General features: G+C 34.6%; 1 pseudogene; it reads right to left on the reverse strand.

Annotated features, from left to right (window-relative positions):
* Positions 1-13635: 13635 nt before the first annotated feature.
* Positions 13636-14593, reverse strand: LOC128564466 (olfactory receptor 51G2-like; annotated as a pseudogene).
* Between the last annotated feature and the right edge of the window lie 8805 nt (positions 14594-23398).

A 23398-nucleotide genomic window follows, 5' to 3' on the forward strand; every position in this document is an offset into this window, starting at 1 on the left:
CACATAATAATATGCACAACTTAAAAACCTAATATAAAGGTGAATTAATAAAATAACCCTCAAAGAAAATCAGTATAGTTTACTCACATAAAGTAATATGAACAGAATTAAAAATTACTAAACAGGGGCGGTGCCTGTGGCTCAGTGGGCAGGGCGCCGGCCCAATATACCAAGGGTGGCAGGTTCAAACCCCACCCTGACCAAACTGCAGCAAAAGAATAGCTGGACGTTGTGGCGGGTGCCTGTAGTCCCAGCTACTCGGGAGGCTGAGGCAAGAGAATTGCCTAAGCCCAGGAGTTGGAGGTTGCTGTGAGCTGTGATGCCACGGCACTCTACCAATGGCAATAAAGTGACTCTGTTTCTACAAAAAAAAAAAAAAAACTAAACTAAACAATTATTTTCCAAACATATTTTTCTGCCAGTGTTATAATACCCACCTGGCAAAACCTTAGTGTTCTATAAATTCAAATAAATACTTTCTCTGTATATACCTAGATATCTATAATCTATAGTATTAATAATATTAATTCCTTGAAATACAAAAGTCTCTAAATTCCACATATCTGACAAACATTGTAATGTATTCTTTTCTGTCTGTTGTGAAATTTAGTATATTTTCCATGTAATTTGTATTAAAACGTCTTACTTTCCTCAAAATTGAAACTTTCCTTTCCCCAGAAGTTACACTACTTTGTTGCCAACATAAGAAGACAAAAAAGGTAAAAAACTAAACTCCTGGGGACTGGTTGTGGTGGCTCATTCCTATAATTCTAGCAGTCTGGAAAGCTGAGGCAAAATGAGCCCTTGAGCTCAGGAGTTTGAGACCAGCTCGAGCAAGAGGGAGACCCTGTCTCACCTTAGTCCCAGCTACTCTGTAGGCTGAGGCAAGAGAATTTGAACCCAAGACTTTAAGGTTGCTATGAGGTAGGCTGATGTCATAGCACTGTAGCCTGAGCAACAGAGTTAAACTCTACCTCAAAAAAGAGAAAAAAATAGAAAAGAACTCAATTCCCACAAAATCTACTATTTATACAAATTATTATTTTTAGTATACAAAGAGTGCCCAAAAAATGCATACACATTTTAAGACAGGAAAAATAACTATTAAAATTATGATAGTTAGTATGTACCAATAATGTTTGTTACCTTGTATGTTGTATCTTCTTATTTCTTATAAGTTCAAGTCATTTGTGTCTGGAATATTATAATTTTCATACAGTTTTTCCTTTTCTTATAATGATTATACACTTTTTTTGTACCTTCTGTATTTTTTTCCACAATTTTTATCTATGGACTTAATGCAATACTAATCCAAATCTCAGTAGGTTATTTTTAGAAATTTACATACTAATTATAAACTTTATATGTATAGAACCATATAATTAGAAGAATAGAAGAATCAAATAAATTCTAGAAAGAATTAAAAAATTGGACTCACCCTAAGATTGCAAGACTTATTAAGAAGCTACCACAGTGAGAGAATAAATGATCAATGAATGCAAGGGAATTTCCAGTATCCACATGCACACGATCAATCAACTTTTGTCAACCTAAATAAATGGAAAGGAATATATTTGCAACAAATAATGCTGGAACCATAGAAAAAGAAGTGAATTTTGACTCCTCCTTACATAATAAACAAAAATTATAGTAGAATCTCTGTCAGATGACCACCCAAGGGAATGTAATAAACTGATGAACATGGAGAGGTGGGCAACATAAGAAACTAGGCTACTGCACTGATACATACATATGCTTTACTTTCTTGCACAGTTTTTATTAGAGAATATCATGTGAAATTATAATTATCAAAACACAGTAAAATACACAGTGTTCTAAATAATCAATACATTTACTATTTTCTCATGGTTGAATCATTCCTTCTGAAAACAAGAGTCAACCTTGGTCTGTTGATTATTCTTACTACAAACTTAAGAGAAGAAAACAATCTCAACACTAGCTGAGTGCTCAACCACTCAGCATAACTGGGCATTTTTCTGCAGCACATGTCTTCAAATATATTACCAGAGACCTGACATCCTCTTCTTTTGGAGTCTCTGCAAATTCTGTGTCATCTTTACTTGCTTCTTCTGCTCATCATGCAATTTTACTCGGGACTGTACTTCAGTCAATATTGCTTGGAAAATGCTTCTGGGACAGGTCCATTATAAGTTGCCCCATTATACCTTGCAACAAAACCTTCAAAAGCTACTTTGAATTCTTCCATGGGTTATGGGCTATCTGGTGTGGCCAAAACATCATGCTCTTGGTTTGTGCCAAATCCAATTTTCTTGAAATACATCTGTATCTTTACAGGTTAAACTTTATTCCAGGCGGAACTGATCCATAGGACAGCATACAGAGCGTGAACTGATGTTGGTAGATAAAGTAGCTTACACATGCAGACCAGAGGTTTGTATTTTAGTAATGACCCACTGCAGGAGTGGGATCTGTGGTAAATTTTAAATATTTTGATTATGACTTGGTCAAGAGGTTGGATTTTTTACTCTGTCTAGAGGCAGAAATTTCAGTGCCACATTTGCAAGATGATGCTCTCACGTGGGTGGCCAGGACAGTTGTCTACTGTCAGTAGAATAGACCATTTATTCTTCATTCAATATCCCTTACCCACCCCTCAAATAGGTCACCAGTAATCCATGTACGTTTGTTTGATCTCCAAGTGATGGGGAGGTCTTGGGGTTTCGGGTTCTTGTATGTGTGTGACTTTGCTAATATACCGTTCACCAAGCACTTTAGTTTCTCTCCAGCAGAGCTATCACAAAACAGAACTGTGAAATATTCATAGGAAAGTTTTCTATCTTACTTTTGTCACCCTTCATGATGAGGCTCCTATCATGCATGTTCTTAAGAAAGAGTTTACACTACTCATTTTAAAGGATGTCATTATCTTTGAAGTCTCTAGCAAAGTCTGGGAACTTTTTGATGATCTCTTCTACAACTTTTACTGGAACTTTATTAGATTCGCCACATAAGACTTTATGAAACATCTATGTCACCGTTTAAATTATTCAAGCCAACCACTTAATGCTTGGAAATCTGCTACCTTGAATTCCTGTGTGAACCTTTTAACAACTTCTTGGATCATCAGCTGGGAGATTCAGGTGTTAACCGCCCCTCTTTTGTCTGAACCAGTTTAATGTGGCTTCACTGATATCATCCAGGGATGCTATCCTCCTTGTCCACTGTAGGACTCTGCTTTCCTTACCATATCTCTCCAAGTACTCTATTTGTATCTTTGGATGCTACTAACTCTGGTCTTACTAACTACAGAATGTTCCTCCCTATATCTTTGGCTGCTGCTTTCCAGAAAAGGAAGGACAAAATTTTCCTTCAATGTCAGATCTTTGAGTTCTTTCTTTTGGGCCATCACATTTCAATTAACTGTAAACTCTTTCAGTAATTGTACAATGTACTTACAATTTAGATCAATCCTTCACATTGAAAAATTCTTCCCCAAAATATCATAAACAATAAAACTTTAGGCCTAATCCAACACTAGGTAATTGTAAAAAATGAAAAAAATAATTTATACTAAAGAAAAAATAATGCAACTAAAAGGCAAAGCCCACATGTTCCCACCCTTGCAAAGGAGTGGATTCTAATGATAAGGTTAAAGAATAAATTAGTATGGTGTGTCACAGTCCAACTTGTCAAGATAGTCAGTTACAGAGATGGTCAATATATAGAGGTAAATTCACTGAGTATATGTGGTACATGTCTGGTCTATGAAAATGAGGTCAACTTAAGGAGGTGGTCAATATAGGTAGATGGTAGTACTGTATCTTGAAATAGAACCTAAATATAAAAGCTAAAGCTTGGTTAAGAAAACACAGCAGAGTGTCTCGTAACCCTAGAACAGACTTTTTTCTTTTTTTTTAAGATAGGAAACAGAGTTGACCACTCATGAAAAAACAAAATAAATGGGTCTTCATCAAAATTTTTTTTTAAATCTGATTTCAGAAAACACCTCTGAGAAAGTGAAAGCAAGACACAATCTATGAGAAAATACATATTCTAAGAAAGGTCTTGTAGTAGAGTGTATAAGCTGTCCTAACTACCAATTTTAAAAGAGGACAACTAATATGTGGAAGAGATTTGAAGACTTGTAACCAGGGAAAATATCCAAACAGGAAACAAAATTATTGGTGTCATTGGTCTTTAAGGAAATGAGAAGTAAAACAACTATGATATTTTATTGCACACACTCTGGTTTAGTTAAACTTTTAAAAAGCATAAAAGCCAAATATCAAATGCTCATTAACTTCTAAATGGAAAAATAAAAAGTGATCTACCTCCCAAATAAATATTCATTTGACAATTAAAAATAAATAATATTTTAATGCTTCTAATTAAATGCTATTGAATTGTAACTTAATATTACTAATTAATTCTAGAAATAAATATTATTTAGCAATTAAATCCTATGTGGTAATTAGCACCCACAAAGTATTACTATATGTATAACTTTGATAAATTTCAGAAACACAATGGTAAGTAAAAGAGGACAGACACAAAAAATCACATACTGTACAGTTTTATTCTATGAAATAAATAGAAAGGCAAATATTTAGCTTTAGAAAGTAGATTTGTGGTTTCCAAGGCCAGGGGTAAGAATGGAAAATTACTAAAAATAGATAAGAGGTTTATTTTTTAGAATGATAGAAATTGTCTGAAAATTGAATACCATTGATATTTCGACAAGTCTCTATATAAACTAAAAGTTATCAAAATGAGCATTAAATGGGTGAATTTTTGGTATATAAGTTATATCTCAATAGAGTAGTTTTTAATAGGTAGTGAAGAAGTAAAAAATATGATCTGAATAATAAATATTGCTGTAATTTTTTTTCATATTATTTTGCTGTAGCTATCATTACTGGTACTACTGGAATCTGAGTAGTAGCCATCAAAAGGATCTAATGCTACTTAATGAGGAAGCAGAATGAGTGTGATGAATAATAACACAATGAAAAATCCTAGAACTATATTAACATAGAAATGATATGCTATAATAGCTGTAATTATCAAGGATCATATATTAATATATAGAAATTAGAGAACAAAATTAAGAAACTACATATTAAAAGAGGTTTCAGACACATCAGAAACACTTTATTTAAGAAGTTTAGGGGCGGTACCTATGGCTCAGAGAGTAGGGCGCCTGGGCCCTGGCCAAAACTGCCACAACAACAAAATAAATAAATTAATAAATAAGTAAATTAATTAATTTTAAGAAAAAAAGAAGTTTAACAAGACCAGCATTCTTAAAGTGTCCTTGGTGCCATGTAATTTGGAAAAGAGCGATATTTAACCTTGTGTGAATTTCTGACTTAGAGTTAGAAAAGAGAAAGTTCCACTAGTTTATATGGTTATACGATGGTGTTGAGGTTTTTTTAATTGCAAATTTTTATAGGTTCCTTTCTGATAACAAAATCAAGATAGCCCTGTGACCTGTTCTGTGGTGCTAGATAAAACTCAGACTGGCAAATAATAGCTAGGTTTGTGTAGATTTTTTTTTCTTAAAGGCTTGTGTTTGATAGCAAGAACATAAAATTCATTTTATTTCTTGATATCTGTATGGTTGTCTTGCCAAGGTTAAGAGCCCATCAACATTACACTCAACATGCTTAAGAATTCCTGAACTACCTGTTCTCTTGAACTGAATTAATCTAAATTGACTGATACTAAAATTCAGATTCTGGATATATAGAATAAAATCAAACCAAATATTACATAGTAAGAGGTGTAGCTATTGAATTAAAGTAATAAATAAGCATAAAATAAAAACATACTTAAGTGGATATGTTAAACTATTGAGAACAGCCAAGATCACTGTCTCATGAATTTGGAAAGCTAAAATGGGAGAATCACTTGAGGTCAGGAGTATGATAATGTTATGAATAATGCAATTTTTAAACTTACTTTCCAGATTATGGATAATTATTATCAGAAATAAAACTTCTATGAATAAGTTGTAGGAGAACTATAGTTTAAAAAAAAAAAAAAAAAGACAGGACTGAAAAAAAACTTGTACTAAGATCTTCTTGCCTTCCTGCCCTTTCAGAGTCAGGAAGTATTGGTTGGGGTTATTCTAAACTATCCATCTATGAAATATGTTATAAATGTCACCTTGATTCTCCAGGTCCTCTTTTGATGAAAATCTTAAATATTTTATCCCACATCTGCTTAGTTTTTACAACATAGGCAATGGGTTTCATCATGGGAGGGATGAGGAAGTGCATGTTGGCCAAGGTCAAGTAGATGTGTGAGGGAAGTCTTGAGCCAAAGTGGTGCAGCATCGATAGGCAGATAATGGGTGTGAAGAAGACAATCACAGCGGAAATGTGGGAGTCACAAGTGGGAAGCAATGCTCAGTACAGTTTTCAGAATCAGCACATAAGAAAAGAGAATTAGCAAAAAGTCAAGTCCCGTAGTAGAGAGTGCCACGAATAACCCCAAACTTCTATTGACCCTAGTGTTGGAACAGGAGAGCTTTATAATGTCAGGATGCAGGCAGTAGGAGTGAGAAAATATGTTGGAGCAACAGAAGCACAGCCTCCTCAAGAGGATAGGAAGAGACACCTTCACTGCCAAGGTTCTCACAAAAATAGCCAAGGCTATCTTGGAAATCACGCTATTGATGAGGATGGACGAATAGTGCAATGGACAAGAAATGGCCACATAGCAGTCAAGGGCCATTGTCAGAATAACAGCAGACTCAAAATTCTGGAAGGTGTGTATAAAGAACATTTGGGTGAAACAAGCAGAAAAGGTCAGCTCTCGAGCATCCTGCCAGAAATTCATCAGTATTGTGGGAAAAGTGAAGAGGACAGCCCCAGATCAGAGGCAGCGAACATGGCCAGGAAGAGGTACATGGGTGCATGGAGGCTCTGCTCCCTCCAGATAACTGTCATGATGGTCACGTTACCCATCAATGTAATGAAGAACATGGCACAGAAGGGTGTGGAGATCCAGATGTGCACAGCCTCCAGCCCAGGAATGCCTGTCACCAGGAAGGTGAAGAAGGAGTTCATAGGAAGCATGGTACCAGGATGGCATACTTTTCCTGGAATGAAAAGCATTATCTAAGGAACAGTTGTAGATACTGAGTGTCTATAATGTAATTTAAATTTCTGCTAGTCTTACTAATGAGTTTCCTTTAACTGACACTGACTGTGCCAATGATAAGCCATTTCTATCAATATACCTTTTAGTGATCTAAAATTATCAGGAAGCCTTCAATATTATTTTTTTATCGTAAAACATGTACTAAATTTAAAAAGTTCCATTTTATTACAATGATTAAACATAATGTATTCTCCTTCTAAAATACAAATCTTGCAATGCATTTGTATTTAAATAAAATTCTGATTCATGCTTTTCACTGAGTTTATGGTGGTACATTACCCTAGATGCTCCTTTTATCTTGTTCTACCCTGAAACAAGTTATACGTTACTTGTTATAGTATATAAATATGTTTAGAAAAAATTAGAAAAGCAGATACTATAATGAGATATAGGTAATTTAGCATAATTAATAAATGCTTTTTATAAAACCTTAAAATAATTTGTTTCCTCTATCAAATATTAAGATTTAGAAATCCAGGCGGCGCTGTGGCTCAGTCGGTAAGGCGCCAGCCCCATATACGGAGGGTGGTGGGTTCAAACCCGGCCCCGGCCAAACTGCAACAAAAAAATAGCCAGGCGTTGTGGCGGGCGCCTGTAGTCCCAGCTACTCGGGAGGCTGAGGCAAGAGAATCGCTTAAGCCCAGGAGTTGGAGGTTGCTGTGAGCTGTGTGAGGCCACGGCACTCTACCAAGGGCCATAAAGTGAGACTCTGTCTCTACAAAAAAAAAAAAAAAAAAAAGATTTAGAAATCCTTGGTTATTCAGTAAGATCTGTAGCTATATTGCACATGTCTTTTACTGTAGAAAAGTAGTTCATTTGTAATTAATAACAAAAACAAGCAACACGATTCATTGCATGAATCATCCATTGCCCATTTGTTCTTATCATTCATTCATTTATTTATGCAATAAATTTTGATAACTTCTCTAAGAACTAGACGATACAGATATAGCAACTATCTAAGCATAAACTTCCTATCCTTCTGTTGTAAGGGGAGAGAAGAGTAAGGTAATTAAATTATTAAGTGAAACTCATAATATAACAATGATAAAAGCACTTGTATTATCATAATATATCAAAGATTACAATTACAGTATCAAAGATGCTATAGCTCTTTGTTCCCAAAAATACCTATACAAATATATTGAGGCTTTTTTTTTTTTTTTTTTTTAACTTCTGTATAGAATCTTGGCTGAGATACCTGTTCAAATGTTCTTGGGATCCAATCTTTTGTCCAAGGAAGAATCCTATACAAATGAAAATTCCTTCCTCATCAAAATGCTTTGTCCCAAGGATGAAGACAAGACACATGTCTGTCTTGGCTATTGGTCACTGCTTTCTAAACATTCCTACTCAGCTTATGAAAATATCAATCTGGAATATAATTTTTAATGCTATATACTTAACTAAATAGCATACATTTTGCATGACAAGAAACTCAGAAAATTGAAATCAATCAAAGAAACATAATCTGGTTATGTTTTTCTTTAATCTTCACTCTTTCAATCTGAATAAATTTGGATAAGCAAAAGAAATAAGGGCCAAAGGCACCAATTTATTTCTCTGTCACTCAAAAAACAAACAAACAACAAGAAGAAAGAAATCAAAAAAACAAAATTTAACAATTCCAGACATGGCACCCTATGTACCATAGCACTGCCACTTTCCATTGGTGGCTTTTGAGGCTCTCTGAATCTACTCTGCCAGTGTCAGAGCATGTTAGTGTCATTGACTGTGGTCAATATTAACATAGACTAGGATGTTAATATTGAGATTTGAGATTCTTAGAGGAATTACTTTTTATTTGGGTCAGAATTATTCTCCAAATTAACTTGGTTTGTTTTGGGGAGAAACAATGCAAATCTACTCCCAGGATATTCATAATAGAAATATCAGTAGTTTCCTGTGCTACATGCAAAATTTTAACTATACAGATATTAGTCACAATTTTCTTTGATCTTGTTTCTACATTCAAATGCAACTAAATCTTGATTTCCTTCTCACCTGACATCTCAACCTAGTTTAGCTGCTTGATTTTTGCAGGAACAAAACAACTTTCTTACAATTCCAAAGGCTAAAACACTTGTGACTCAGTTTTTTTTATTATTATTATTCATTAACAGCTACCTGAGAGGATAGGAATCTTCTGGGAGTTATTTCTTTATGGCTTTATTTGAAGTTATTATTAACTATTTACTGTTTGATGGGAGTGCTCGAGGAGTAATCTAGATAGATTCATAGAATTGCATATAGTAGATATTCAGTGAGTATAAATTTTAACTCAAATTAAATGTCATATTTAAAATGGCTTACCTATAATCTGGGAACATATATGTAATGTTTTCTGGAATGTGTTTTAGGAATCCTTAAATTTGCTTGTAGCAGAGCTTCTGTATACCACCTTATCTCCTCTAAAACCTTTTGAAATTGAAAACCTATTGGATATATATGGTATTATCTGAAAATTCTGTAATTAAAGTCTCAGTCTTTCATAGCACCATCTTAGATTATAGGATTATTGGAATCACAGTGCATAAAAAGCAGAAAAACAAAATGAACAAACAACACTGATTTGAGAAACTTGTAGTGACAGTAATTCACAATAAAAATTATGTAGGTTAATCATAACATCAATGCACATGGTATTACTTACTTTTACTTAACACAGCCACTTACAACAGAGTGGTGTAAGAGTGTGATGAATGGTTTTCCAAATTCCATTTTGATGAAACATAAGATTTTTGGAATTTATTTGTTATAGTAACTGTCACATAGAGAGGTTTATGAACATTAACCGATTTTCTGTGTTATCTTTTATGATTCACACAAAAGGCATCTCAAAGGATGTCAATAATGCTTTCCTTTATCTAGCCAACAATTTGTTGAACTCTTATTTGCCAAACAGCGTTCATTAGCCCTGTTATCAAGGAATTCTCACTGTGCTATTTGTTTATTTCATTACACTAATTATAGTTAATAATTTTATGGATTCCCCTTTCTTTGTCCATATAAGTAGAGATTTTTTGAGGTGTAAAATATTGTTGTTATGTTCACAATTTTTTTGTTTCTCCTTAAGATATGAGTATTCAGTAGACCTATTTTCTCTATTCTTGAACACTTGAGTCTCTCTGATTTTCCTTACTCAAAATAAATGAGTCATGAATCTTGAAAAAGTTTTTTGCATCTAAAGCACATGGAGGAACTTACTAAATGTAGAATATAAATGTCTTAACACAATAACTAAGAAAATGCCATAAAGGCTATGTTAACCAGTTTGATGAAAATATTTCAATTATAAATATAAAACCAGCACATTGTACCCCATGACTGCATTAATGTACACAGATATGATTTTAAAAAAAAGCACATGGAGGAGAAGAAGAAAATAGTAGAAAATTTTCAGAGGAAGAATTATATTAATTAATATGACATGTGTTGCTCTTAGGATGCAGAAAAACAGCATAAGTTACCCTCTGTGTACAATTGCTCACTTTCTTCTTTCCATCAGTTTATATGCATTCTAAGGCTTCTACTTTTATGGCCTCTACATCTAAAATTTGTTGAATTCTTCTTGAATGTAGTTGAATATCAGTTAGGAGGTGTCTAAAAAGCTAATGTCTCCATTTTTGGTAGATACACTTAGAAGACTTTCGCTGTCTCTTGCCTGGTTCATTAGGATAGCTCTTGCTCATGTGCCTGGCTCTAGTCCCTTCCTTCTTCCTGTGCTCAGCAGTCTGAAGACATTTTCTCATTTCTAATGCAACAGGAGAGAAGTGACTGAAGAACGTGTGCAGATGTTTGTCTAAAGGAATATCCCAACATCAACCCAACAAATTAAAAGCATCTTTACAAAGAGGAGAAACAGAATTATATATTTTTTTACTTTGTAGCCTCAATTCAAGGTGAGTAGTGTTATGTTTTGTCCTCTTCACAAACACATACTGAAGTCATTTATTTTACCACATAAATCCAATCTCTTAAGCTTTAATCATGACTAGCCATCAAAAATCACACAGTATATAACAAGAAGGCTTATTTTGATATGAGATTTATAGTTATGATAAGTAACAATTTGAATTTTTAGACTAATTCCCACAATCTCCCCACTGCCCAGATTTATGGCAGTAGAATGCATTTTTGTTAAGAATACTTTTCTGTACTCCTGAGATGAAACTTTCCTGTTAGGCTAGGATTGATGCTCTAACAGCGGAAAAAATTATTCTATGAACTACACCTATCTTCAACCTTTTATAGTTATAATATATGCATTTACTAGCCGGGCGTTGTGGCGGGCGCCTGTAGTCCCAGCTGCTCGGGAGGCTGAGGCAAGAGAATCGTGTAAGCCCAAGAGTTAGAGGTTGCTGTGAGCCGTGTGACGCCACGGCACTCTACCCGAGGGCAGTACAGTGAGACTCTATCTCTAGAAAAAAAAAAAATATATATATATATATGCATTTACAACACAAAACTATATGAACAACCTGTATTTCAATAAAAAGAAAGTATATGAGAAACTCATTTTTTCATAGAATCACCTTTAGCACTTTATAAAATATTAGCATAGAAGCAGTTGGCAAAGTGTATATATCTTTATTCTCTTGAAACACACATTCAATTATGGAACATGATGTAAAATAAGTAAACAAAGAAATACATAAATACAACAAATAAAACAATGTGATAGAATGAAAATTTTAAAAAATATGTAACATAATAGTTGACAAAATTAGAATTTCATATATCTGATTCAGAAAAAAGCATACGTAAAACTTAGGTGAAAGGAGCTGGGGATGTTATCTGGACTATTTATAATACTATAGTCCAGCATATATATTTTTTCACTATACCAGTAGAAATAAATTTAAAATATTTGACCAGTATGTGTCTTTTTTTAAATATACGTTACTGGGCTTCTCCTAGAATAATTTCTAATTCCTCTACAATTTCTTTTGTAATTAAATCATTTCTTCTTGTCTCCTAAGTTTCATAATTCACAAGGATCCCTGCTTGAAACTGTTCCTCTTCATTTCTAAAAGAATTGAAGCAAGTAAAGAGCTTTCGTCATATTATTCCACTGTAGGAAATAACTGAACACACTCTTGTATTCCACCCCTTCTTGAATATAATTGTGTTTTTCTCTCCTGTAGGTATGTAGTTGTTTATCTACTAGTTTCAACATAGTATTAAGCACATGGGATGCTTACTTTTCCACTTCCAAGATACTTTAGTTAGGAGAATGTTCTCCAAATCAATACAGGTAAATACGAAAGATGCAAAGTCTCCATCTTTTTGTAAGGTTGAATAGTATTTAATAGTATACATACACTACTGTTTATTAATCCATTCATGTGTTGACAGGCACTTGGGCTGTTTCCATATCTTTACAATTATGAATTCAGCTTCAATAAATATTTGAGTGCAAATTCCCTTATGATAAAATGACTTTTTATTTTTTCTCAATATATATGTAGTACGGAACTGCAGGATCAAATAGAATGTCTACTTTTAGTTCATTGAAGATTCTCTATACTTCTTTCCAAAAGAGCTGCATTAGCTTGCAATCCCACCCACAGTTCATAAGTGGTCCCCCTCTTCCTGTACCCATATCAACATCTTCAGTTTTGGTACCTTGTGATGTGGACTGTTCTTACTGGTGTTTGTTGATATCTAAAAGGGGAAAACATTTATGAAGAAGACACCACTGGCAATTTCAGCAACAATAAAAATAAATAAATGAGACTGATAAAGTTAAAAATCTTCCACAAACCTAAGCATACAATCAATGAAGCAAATAGTCTTCAGAATGGGAGAAGATATTCCTTCCCATGTTAACAAATCTAACAAAGGGCTAATAACCAGAATCTACAAAGAATTCAAGGAAATAAAAAGGGAATGAGAAAACAACCCTATTAATCACTGAGAAAGAGACATAAATGGAATTTTTTCCCAAGAGGATAGTAGAATGGCCTACAAACACATGAAAAACTGCTCATCATCCCTAATCATGAGAGAAATGCAAATCAAATTCTGAATTCTTTAGCCATAACAGTAGTCTCCTATGTTAATATCAAAACTATTGAAATTTACACATTTTCATCACACTAGTTAACATAGCTTTCATGGCATTTTCTTAGTTATTTTTCTAAGACCTTTACATGAACCAAGTGTATGGTGCCCCATGATCATACTAATGTACACAGCTATGATTTAATAAAAATTAAAAAAAACTATTGAAATTTACCTTCCAAAAAAACACAACACATAATTGTCTTTTTATATTCAGATTTTAGCAAAATCCAGGGTATATAGTGGTGGAAGTTCACTAAGCATGTGTCCAATTAAGATGAAAATATGGAGTAATATCTTCCCAACAGGGAGTGAAAGTCCTGAGATTGGAAATAATGTCTCTATTTTGATGAGTTCTTCACATAATCTGCTCAGTATTAAACTATAACAGTGAGTAGAGCATCCCCCGTCTTTGTTCTATCAGGCAAAGATTTTAATTATGCTCCTTGCCCTCAATGCTAGTTCTCCTTCCTGGAAAAGATGTAGTATCTTCATTCGGAGAATGGGGAATGGAACCACAATGGGGTTGAACGCCAGAGGAATAAGATAGTTCTAGTAGGAGAGCAGCACACGGCTGCATGGCAAAGCCGGCTTCCCAAATCTGTGGGTCATGGACAGGCCAATGGGGCGTATGTAGAAGAGCAGCACGGCACAGAGGTGGGAGACGCAGGTGTTGAGGGCTTTGAGGCGCTCGGCCCTGGAGGCGATGCACAGCACAGTTTGGAGGATCAGCCCATAGGACAGAACAATGAGCACCGAGTCCACACCCAGCGTGGAGAGAACCACGAAGAGGCCGTAGGCGCTGTTGAGGCGGGTGTCGGCGCAGGCCAGCTTCATGACGTCGGGGTGCAGGCAGTAAGAGTGTGAGAGCTGGTGGCCCCGGCAGTACCGCAGCTCCCTCAGCATGATGGGGGCGGGGACGTGCAGACTGACGCTGCGCACCACGACGGCCAGGGCCAAGCTGGTGATGCGGGGACTGGTGAGGATGGTGCCGTAGCGCAGGGGGTTGCTAATGGCCACAAAACGGTCAGAGGCCATGGTCAGCAGCACAGAGGACTCCATGATGGAGAAGGGGTGGATGAAGAACCAGGCACAAGTCCATCGCTACTCCCCTGGAGCGCAGCATGTAGAGAGGGAGCATGGTGGGCAGTGTGGAGACAGACAGGCCCAGATCGGTCACCGCCAGCATGGACAGGAAGTAGTACATGGGCTGGTGCAGGGAGGGCTCTGTCCTCACCAGCCACAGGATGAGGCTGTTTCCTGCCAGAGAAGCCACATACATGGCACACAGAGGGATGGAGAGCCAGGCGTGCACTGCCTGGAGTCCGGGGAGGCCGGTCAGGAAGAAGGAGGTGCTGGTGTGGTTGGAGTCTGACATGATGACCCCAGGGGCGGAGTGCCAAGAGGATGTGCAATCCCAGTTCCTGCAGTCAGACGGGAGGCTGGGTCAGAACATGGAACTCAAGTTAAGATCTTGTGGAGACTTCCTTTATAATGCTGTCCTGAATACTCACAGCCCATTTACTTTGGGATTAAATTAACATTAGCCAATTTAGAGAACAAATAATTTGGAGTAGATGAGGGGGATTCTCCCCAAAGACTCACAACACAGAAATGAATCCCTCAAAGAGATTGTTAGACACAGCTGAAAAGGAACTGAATCCCTCTTGATTTCAATGCTTCATTGATCATATTTTAAAAATGAAGCCCAGCCCCTTTAAATAAACATTTATCAGGTTAGAGTTGAGGGCCCAATGCATATCTCCTCAATCTCTGTCATAGTCTCTTTTTATAACTTCATTGTGTCAGCCAATAGATAATTATTTTCATAATACAATAGAAATGAAAATTATTCAGAGAGCTACGCTGGCAAATATGATCAGACATAAATTACGACATGTCTAGACATACATTTTTTTATTACATTTTTGATTAAAATATGTTATGGGGAAGATGTGAATATATACATATATTTTTTAAAATCAAACCACAACAAATGAATTGTATATGTATGTATATATTTAACTTACCTATTTTAATTTTCAGTTTTCTGAGACGTGAATGAATGCTGACACATGAATACAGATCTGAAAGGATCAGTGGAAACTCAATGCTCGAGTTGGAAAGATATTCACCAGCCTTTTAACATCTTTCAACATTGTATTGATGAGGATCTAGTGACTTCACATGACAATAATTTGTCACAAATTCAGACCTCAGTGTAGAGTCCAGTTTGTGAATAGAACCACTTAATTTCTTCCTGAACTTTGAGTACCTAATTAAAGGCCAACCAATATATTTTCTACTAGAGGCTCCTTCTCAGAACTCAGCAGCAATAGCTCTATTTTAAAGTATCTCTGAAGTATATATCATCTTTTCCTTAAGAAAAGCTAATCCAAGAACTTTTTGAAAACCCACAATTATTAAGCACTTGAAAAACAATAGCAAGTAGGAGCAACTTAGTTTTTAAAAGTCTTATCAAAAATGCAGAATTTCCTCCCACCAGGCATTGACTTTAATTAAAAAAAAAAAAAAACTTTCAACTCTTTTTGTCTTGTGATATTTACTGTAGTGTTCATCTCCTATCCAAAAACTATCCCCAATGTGAAACCTGTCACTCTTACACAGGTAGCCACAGACAGGTGTGATTCTTCCTATTTGTATTTCACCTCACAGTACTTATAAATTCTCTGTGTCATATGTTATCTCAGATCATCTCAATTCTGAGATCAAGTTTTTTCACGCTTGGTTTCCAGATGAAGAAATAGAATCTCTCAGAAATTAAGTAAATAGTCTACTCAAAGCCTCATGTTTAATAAACTTTAGATGCAGGATTGGGACATAACTTTTGTTGACTTAGTTATTTTCCTTGTTATTTTTGTTACTTTAGCATATAATTAAAAACAAAACAATTAAGCAAATGGAAAAATGCACTATTCTATGCTGTGTTAATTAATTTGATTGTGATAGTCATTAGTAAGTGTATACAAATACTTGGTATATTGTTACCTTAAATATTTAAAACTTTTGTCAACTCTACTGCAATAAAGCTGAAAAACATTAATTAAAAATAACAATTAAGACACAAATTTTGCAACAAAGAATCCTCAGGTAAAGTAAGAAAACTCCTTCCCCCAAGCTAAGCTTAGAGGTAGTGGTGGCAAACACACACACTAACATGCCAGCCATGCACACATATTAGAATGATCCAGTGTATTTTCACAGTCTTATCAAATAGAGGAGATAATAATAACCAGAAACAACATTTTATCAGTGATAATGCATTCAGAAGAAGATCAAAGTGATGATCAGGTAATCTTTATTTTATGCTGACTTCTGCAGCAAAAAACTAGAAAATTTCTTTCACCCCTTCTATATATGGTTTTATGCATTTCCAACAATTCACCGGAACAAAGAAGTAACATAAATAAGATGAGGAAGTTGTTGAGGACTTCTACTAAGGGGGAGGCTACATTAAAAATAGCGGTATGAATGCTGTGTACCTGTGAATTTTCCATAACACGCTCTTCACCCCCATAAAAGGATTGTTTAAAGGTTTTTCTAACTAATGAATCATCTCCTCAGAGACGTGTGATGTAGAGTTAAAACCACAGGGACACAGTTATAGTATTATTGTATTGTCCAAACCAGGGCAATATATGAATAGTACAAAACAAGGATTCAGGATCTGCCAATAAGTGGAGCATGTTGTTCTTATTTGTGTATTGCTCACATGTACCTAAGTATGTGGCATGGATCACGGTCTTTCTTTTGTTCATTTATATAAACCATATATTATAAAAATACATTTAGTGATCAGAAGCAAATTATTATGGACAAAATGTAAGGGACATGGCTTTTTGTCCTAGATTTATCACAAAGTCTGGATAACTTTGGTCAAACCTCATATTCACACTGAAGTTCTATACGTTACATTATAACTATCACAATCTTTTTTAACTATTTGTGTAAACTGATTGAAGCTTCCTAGAAATTATTTAGTATTTATATTCGGCAAAATAACATTAAGAAATTGTCCTCATTTTTTGATACAAAATATAAACCACTTTTTATTCATAGCTGGGGAGAGGATTGTTCAGACTTATTTGTCGGAATTGGTAAGCATGAGAAATATGTTAATTGCTCAGAGGAGATCTTTTTGTTCATTAGTAGCTAGATATCAAAATAGTTATTAAAATTGGCATCAGGGAATGAGCAAAGATGCAGCTTTACTGTATTTCATGTGAATGAAAATGTATTTTTATTTAACTAAATTAGTTTTACTCCACAGTCTTATTAGAAATTGTGCTGCATGATAGCCAAAAGATAATGTTTTTCATTTTCCATACAAATCTTTTCTCACTACATACAGAGGAATCATATCAAGGTGAGATAATCAAAAATAAGTAATTTTAATCACAATGTTAAGTCAAACAATTTATTAATTTAGACTGTCCTTTAATTATTCACCAAATTGTTACAATTTCAAACTTGAAATTATATTTTTAGAGGTTGATAAACAAGTTATTTAGAAAAAAATGACCAAAATCTCAATAACTTTGAGTTCAGTGACATAGAATGTACCTCTTTTTATTATTTTTTTTTTGCCAAATGGAAAGAGACGGTGCCTTTTTAAACTTTCTTCACAACATAGCCTTTTACAGTACCATTCTCTTCTTCTCACCTTTCTCAATCTTAGGATTACATGAAGGACAGGGAATCAATGAACTCTTAGATTCAAGTACAAATACATTAACATGCATTTTAGAAAATAGGATTCCAAAAAAAGAAAGTTTGAGGAATGGTCAGTCATTCAAGATCAGTCATTTTATGATATTCTCGTTTACTTGCATTCTGATGGACTCCCTTGAAAGGAAAAAAATGGAGTTGAAAAACACTCTAGGGAGAGTGCTGGGGAGTGTGTTATCTCTCTGAGGGATTTAAACAAAAAGCTGATTGCTGCTCTTATAGGACATATGGACACAGTGAAAGTTGCTTTTTAACTCAAATGTCCTATTGTGCAGAAAACAATGGAACGTGGAATAAGTTTTATATAAAGAAAATAAATGCTTAGCTTTTCCTTTTGATTTATTTTAGTTACAAAAAAAAAAAAAGAAAAAAAGATTCCCTAGTAGGTTCCATTCCCTCACTTGATTACACATTCTATTGTTATTCTCTCCTGTAGAAGAACATTTAATCAGTGATTAAGGAAGCCATACATTTAGCTCCTAGATGGTAACATAGAGTGCAAATCCTATTTTGTCTGTTTAGATGTTCAATGCGTTGATATTCAGGGCTTCAGCTGAAACTTATTAGTAGTATCCTCAAACACAGGTGTGTACCACTTACCTTTCCAAGATCCACAATACAGACTCACCCTTAAGAACACCCTTAAGAACACCCTTAAGAAGCTTAGACTATGTCTCTCCTTTGTAAGAATTCAACATCAGAGATCTTTAAACAAGGAATAACTTTTACAGCATCCTGGCCAATGCCCTGGCTGCCTTCTCTTGGGAAACAGAAAATATTCACCTGGGGTTGGGAAAAGTCATTATCAAAGTCATTAAAAAGTCATTACTACATTCTGCAGCGGGTTGTAAAACAATGTTTGGGCCTAAGAAAGGATTTCTAGGTAGAGGATAAAGATAAATTAAAGCACAATTTCAGAAACAACATGTACATTAGATACTACAGACTGCAACTGTTTTGTGGTTTTGCAATTTACTATTGAAAGCTGGAATTATAGAGATAGAGAGAAGGATTTTTATGTGACATGTTAAGAAGGTCCATATTTTAATAAATTGCAAAACCACAAAACTCATCCAAATTTAATTTCTTTAATGATGTCTTTCTCAGAATTCCTTAAACAAATATAGCTGCTTATTTAGTGGTTCATCTCATCACTCTATGTCATCAGTCACAGATTTTAAATTTCCTTTGTCCCATGTCTTTTGCATCTTTCTCATTTTAGTGAAATTAGATTTTATTTCATAGATTCTGTACAGCTTGCATTGGAATCAGTTGGACAGTAAGAATATGAGTTTTTATTATTTTACATGAATATATTTTTCAAAAATATCCTAGCATTCATATAAAACCATAAAACAGCCTGAGTACTCAAAGCAATTCTAAGGAAAATGAAAAAAATCTGGAGGCCTCATAGTACCTGATTTCAAGGCTGTAGTAACAGCCTGGTACTGCGATGGCAGTAGACATATAGACTAATGAAACAGACAAGAGAATCCAGAAATAAATCCAAATATCTACAACTATTTTTTCTTACACAAAACAGAAAAATACAAACACTGAAGAAATGACACCATTATTCTTAAATTATGTTTGAAAAATTGGATAGCCATATGGAGAAGAATGAAGCTGGATCCACATCTCTCATCATGTACAAAAATTAACTCAAGATGGATTAAGGTCTTACATGTAAGACCCGAAAACAAACAATTTGAGGATTAAAACAGGAAAGACTCTTCTCAGCATTTTCCCACACTAAGAATTTATGATTAAGTGCCAAAATAAGAGAATGAGCAAAAACAAATCTGGCTTATAAATGAAAATCTTTCTACAAATCAAAGGAAATACTCAACAGAGTAAATAGACAACCTACAGAATGGGAAACATGTTTACAAACTTTACTGGCAAGCTAACACAAGAGAATCCACAGATAACTCAAATCCGATAGCAAACAAAACAAGAAACAAAACATATCACCATCAGAAAGCAGGCATAATAGCTGAACAAGTTTATCTCAAAAGAACATGTACAAATATTCAAAAAATATTAAAAATGCTGAACATCATTAATCAACAAGGTAATTCAAATTAAAACCACATTAAGATATCAACAGATCTATTTCATTAGGGCCATTATTAAAAAGTCAAAAACAAGTTAATGTTTATGTGGATGCAGCAAAAATGAAAATTTATACAATGATGGTGGGAATATGAAATAGTACCATCTCAATGGAAAATAGTACAAAAAATTCCTCAAAAACTAAAAGTAGACCTACTAGTCAACCCAATGATTCCACTAGTGGTATCTAATCAAAGGAAAATAAGCCTTATTTTAAGAAAATAAGGAGATATGGGACTTTTATTTTAAGAAAATAAAAAGATATGGGACTTTTTCTCCTCTCTAGGTGTGAACTAGATCATCTACTAGCTTTATGCTAGTATTGAGTACATTGGATATTTGCTTTACAATTCTTATGATACTTCATTAAGAAGAATGTATTTCAACTCTATCCAGGTTAATACAAAAGATGTAAAGTTATCATCTTTTTATGGCTAAATATTATTCATATATATATATGACACAGTTTGTTACCACAGTTTGTTAAACCATTCCTGAGATTAAGGACATTGAGGTTGTTTTCACATCTTGGCAATTGTAAATTGAGCTATGAAGAGTCTAGTGCAAATGGCTTTATGGTAAAATGATTTTTTTTTTCCTGGATAAATCACCTGTAGTGAGATTACAGGGTCAAATAGAAGCTCTAATTTGAGTTCTTTAAGGATTTTCCATACTTCTTTCCAAAGAGGATGTATTAGTTTTCAGTTCCACCAACAGTGTAAAAGTATCCGTCTCTCTCCACATCTGTGCCAGCATTTGCAACTCTGAGACTTTGTGATATGGGCTAATCTTATTGGGGGTAGGTGATATCTCAGGATGGTTTTGATTTGCTTTACTCTAATAATTAATGACAATATGATGTTGATATTTTAACGGGGATTGCATTGAATCTGTAGATTGTTTTGGGTAGTATAGACATTTTAACAATGTTGATTCTTCCCAGCCAAGAGCATATATGTTCTTCTACACATTGATGTTGCCTACTATTTCTTTTCTTAGAGTTTCATAAATCTCTTTCTAGAGGTCTTTTACCTCTTTTGCCAGGTATATTCAAAAGAATTTTATTTTCTTTGTGACTACTGTGAAGGGAATTGTGGCTTTGATTAGCCTCTTGACTTGGCTATTTTTGTCATATACAAAGACTACTGATTTGTGGATATTTATTTTAGAGCTTGTGATGTTACTGTAGTTCTTGATCACTTCCAGGAGGCTTGTAGTTGAATCTCTGAGGTTCTCTAAGAATAAGATCATATCATTGGCAAAGAGCAAGAGTATAGAGGATTAAACATCATACTTACTACAATAGCCACCAATATGATAACTCATCTGAGGAATTACTGAGAACAAGACATTCTCTGGTCAAGCCTGGAAATCTCTTGTGACTTGGAAGGCAAGCCACCAAGTAACTCCATAATCCTTGTCTTGTATGATCATTTATGCGGTTGCAACACAAGAGTTTGACCTCCTCTGGTGCCCCCATTTGAATGCCTTTTATACATTAAAAGACATTGCTTTGCCTCTGATTGCATTGGCTAGAACTTCTAGCACTATGTTGACTAGTAGTGGTGATAGAGGACATCCTTGTTTGTTTCCAGTTCTAAGTGGAAAAGCTTGGACAGTGTCTGTGGCTCAAGGAGTAGAACACTAGCCTCATATAACAGAGGTGGTGGGTTCAAACCTGGCCCTGGCCAAAAACTGCAAAAAAAAAAAAAAAGAAAAAAGAAAAAACAAGAAAAAAAGAAAAGAAAAGAAAAGCTTTCAGTTTACAACGTTCAATATGACATTAGCTGTGGGTTTGTCACAGATCACTTTGATCAGTTTAAGAAAAGAGCTAACTATGCCTATATTTTTTCTTTTTTTTAATTTTAATTTATTTTATTAAATCATATACACATAGATCATGAATACATTTATGCATATGTGGGGTACAATGTGATGATTTTTTTAATACAATTTGACATGCTTACATCAAACTAATTAATATAGCTTTTACCTCATTTACTTGATCATTGTGTTAAGACACTTAGGTTCTACACTTGATAGATTTGACTTGTACCGAAATATGCTCCATAGGTGTGGTCCCACCATTTACCCTCCCTCTATTAAACCTCCCCACACCCCTCCCTTTCCACTCCATTTCTCTCCTTCATCCTGGGGTATAGTTGTGTTCTATCTTTCATAAGGAAGTGTGAGTAAATATAAGTAGGTTTCATAGAAGTACTGAGTGCATTGGATACATTTTCCTCCATTCATGAGGAGTATATCCAAAAGCCCAAAAATCACTTTTCAAATAATATATTTGCACCAGGTTATTCATTGCAGCTCAATTCATAATAGCCAAGTCATGGAAGAAGCCCAAGTGCCCATTGACCCAGAAATGGATTAATAAACTGTGGTATATGTATACCATGGAATGCTATACAGCCGTAAAAAAGATAGAGTTTACCTCTTTCATGTTTACATGGAGGGACGTGGAACATATTCTCCTGAGTAAAGTATGCCTATATTCTTAAATGTTCTTGTTAGAAAAGGATGGTCAATGTTATTAAATGTTCTTTTCTGTATCTATTCAGAGGGTCATTTGGTCTTTGGTTTTGCTTCTTTTGAATAAAAGAATTGGAATTGAGTTCCATCTTTTTACCTAGTGGTGTGAGAAGATACAATATATAATATTAATTCTTTTAATTTTGTTGAGGTTTGATTTGTATCCTAGGATTTTTCTATTTCGGTGTATATTCCATGGGCTGTATATTCCTTAGCTTTGGGATAGTATTTTCTGTATATGTCTGTTAAGCCCAATTGCTCTAGGGTAGTATTTAAGTTTTTTGTATCTTTGTTTAATTTCTGTTTGAAGGATCTGTCCAGTTTTGTGAGTGGGGTTTTAAAGTCCCTAATCTATTATGATATTATGTGATGTCATATTGCTCAGATCAATCAAAGTCTGTTTCATAAATATGGGAGCATTTAAGTGGATTGCATAAATATTTAGAAATAAAATATTCTTTTGTCTTATTGTTCCCTTGACCAGAATGAAGTGACTGACTATCTTTGTATTTCTTAACTTTAGTTACTTTACATCAACTTGTATCTGAAAATAAGATTGTGACCCCCTCCTTTCTTCTAGTTTCTATTTGCCTAAGATACTGTTTTCTGTCCTTTTACTCTGTCTTTCTCCTTCATGATTAGGTTGGTGTCCTGGAGACAGAATATGGTTGGCTTATGTTTTTTTTATCCAGTCAGCCAGACTGTGTCTCTTCAGTGGTGAACTCAAGCCATTAACATTTATTGAAAGAATTGGTAAGTATGGTGAAGTTCTATT

This window comes from Nycticebus coucang, chromosome 14 (genome assembly GCF_027406575.1).
Source record: "Nycticebus coucang isolate mNycCou1 chromosome 14, mNycCou1.pri, whole genome shotgun sequence".
NCBI classification, from domain to species: domain Eukaryota; kingdom Metazoa; phylum Chordata; class Mammalia; order Primates; family Lorisidae; genus Nycticebus; species Nycticebus coucang.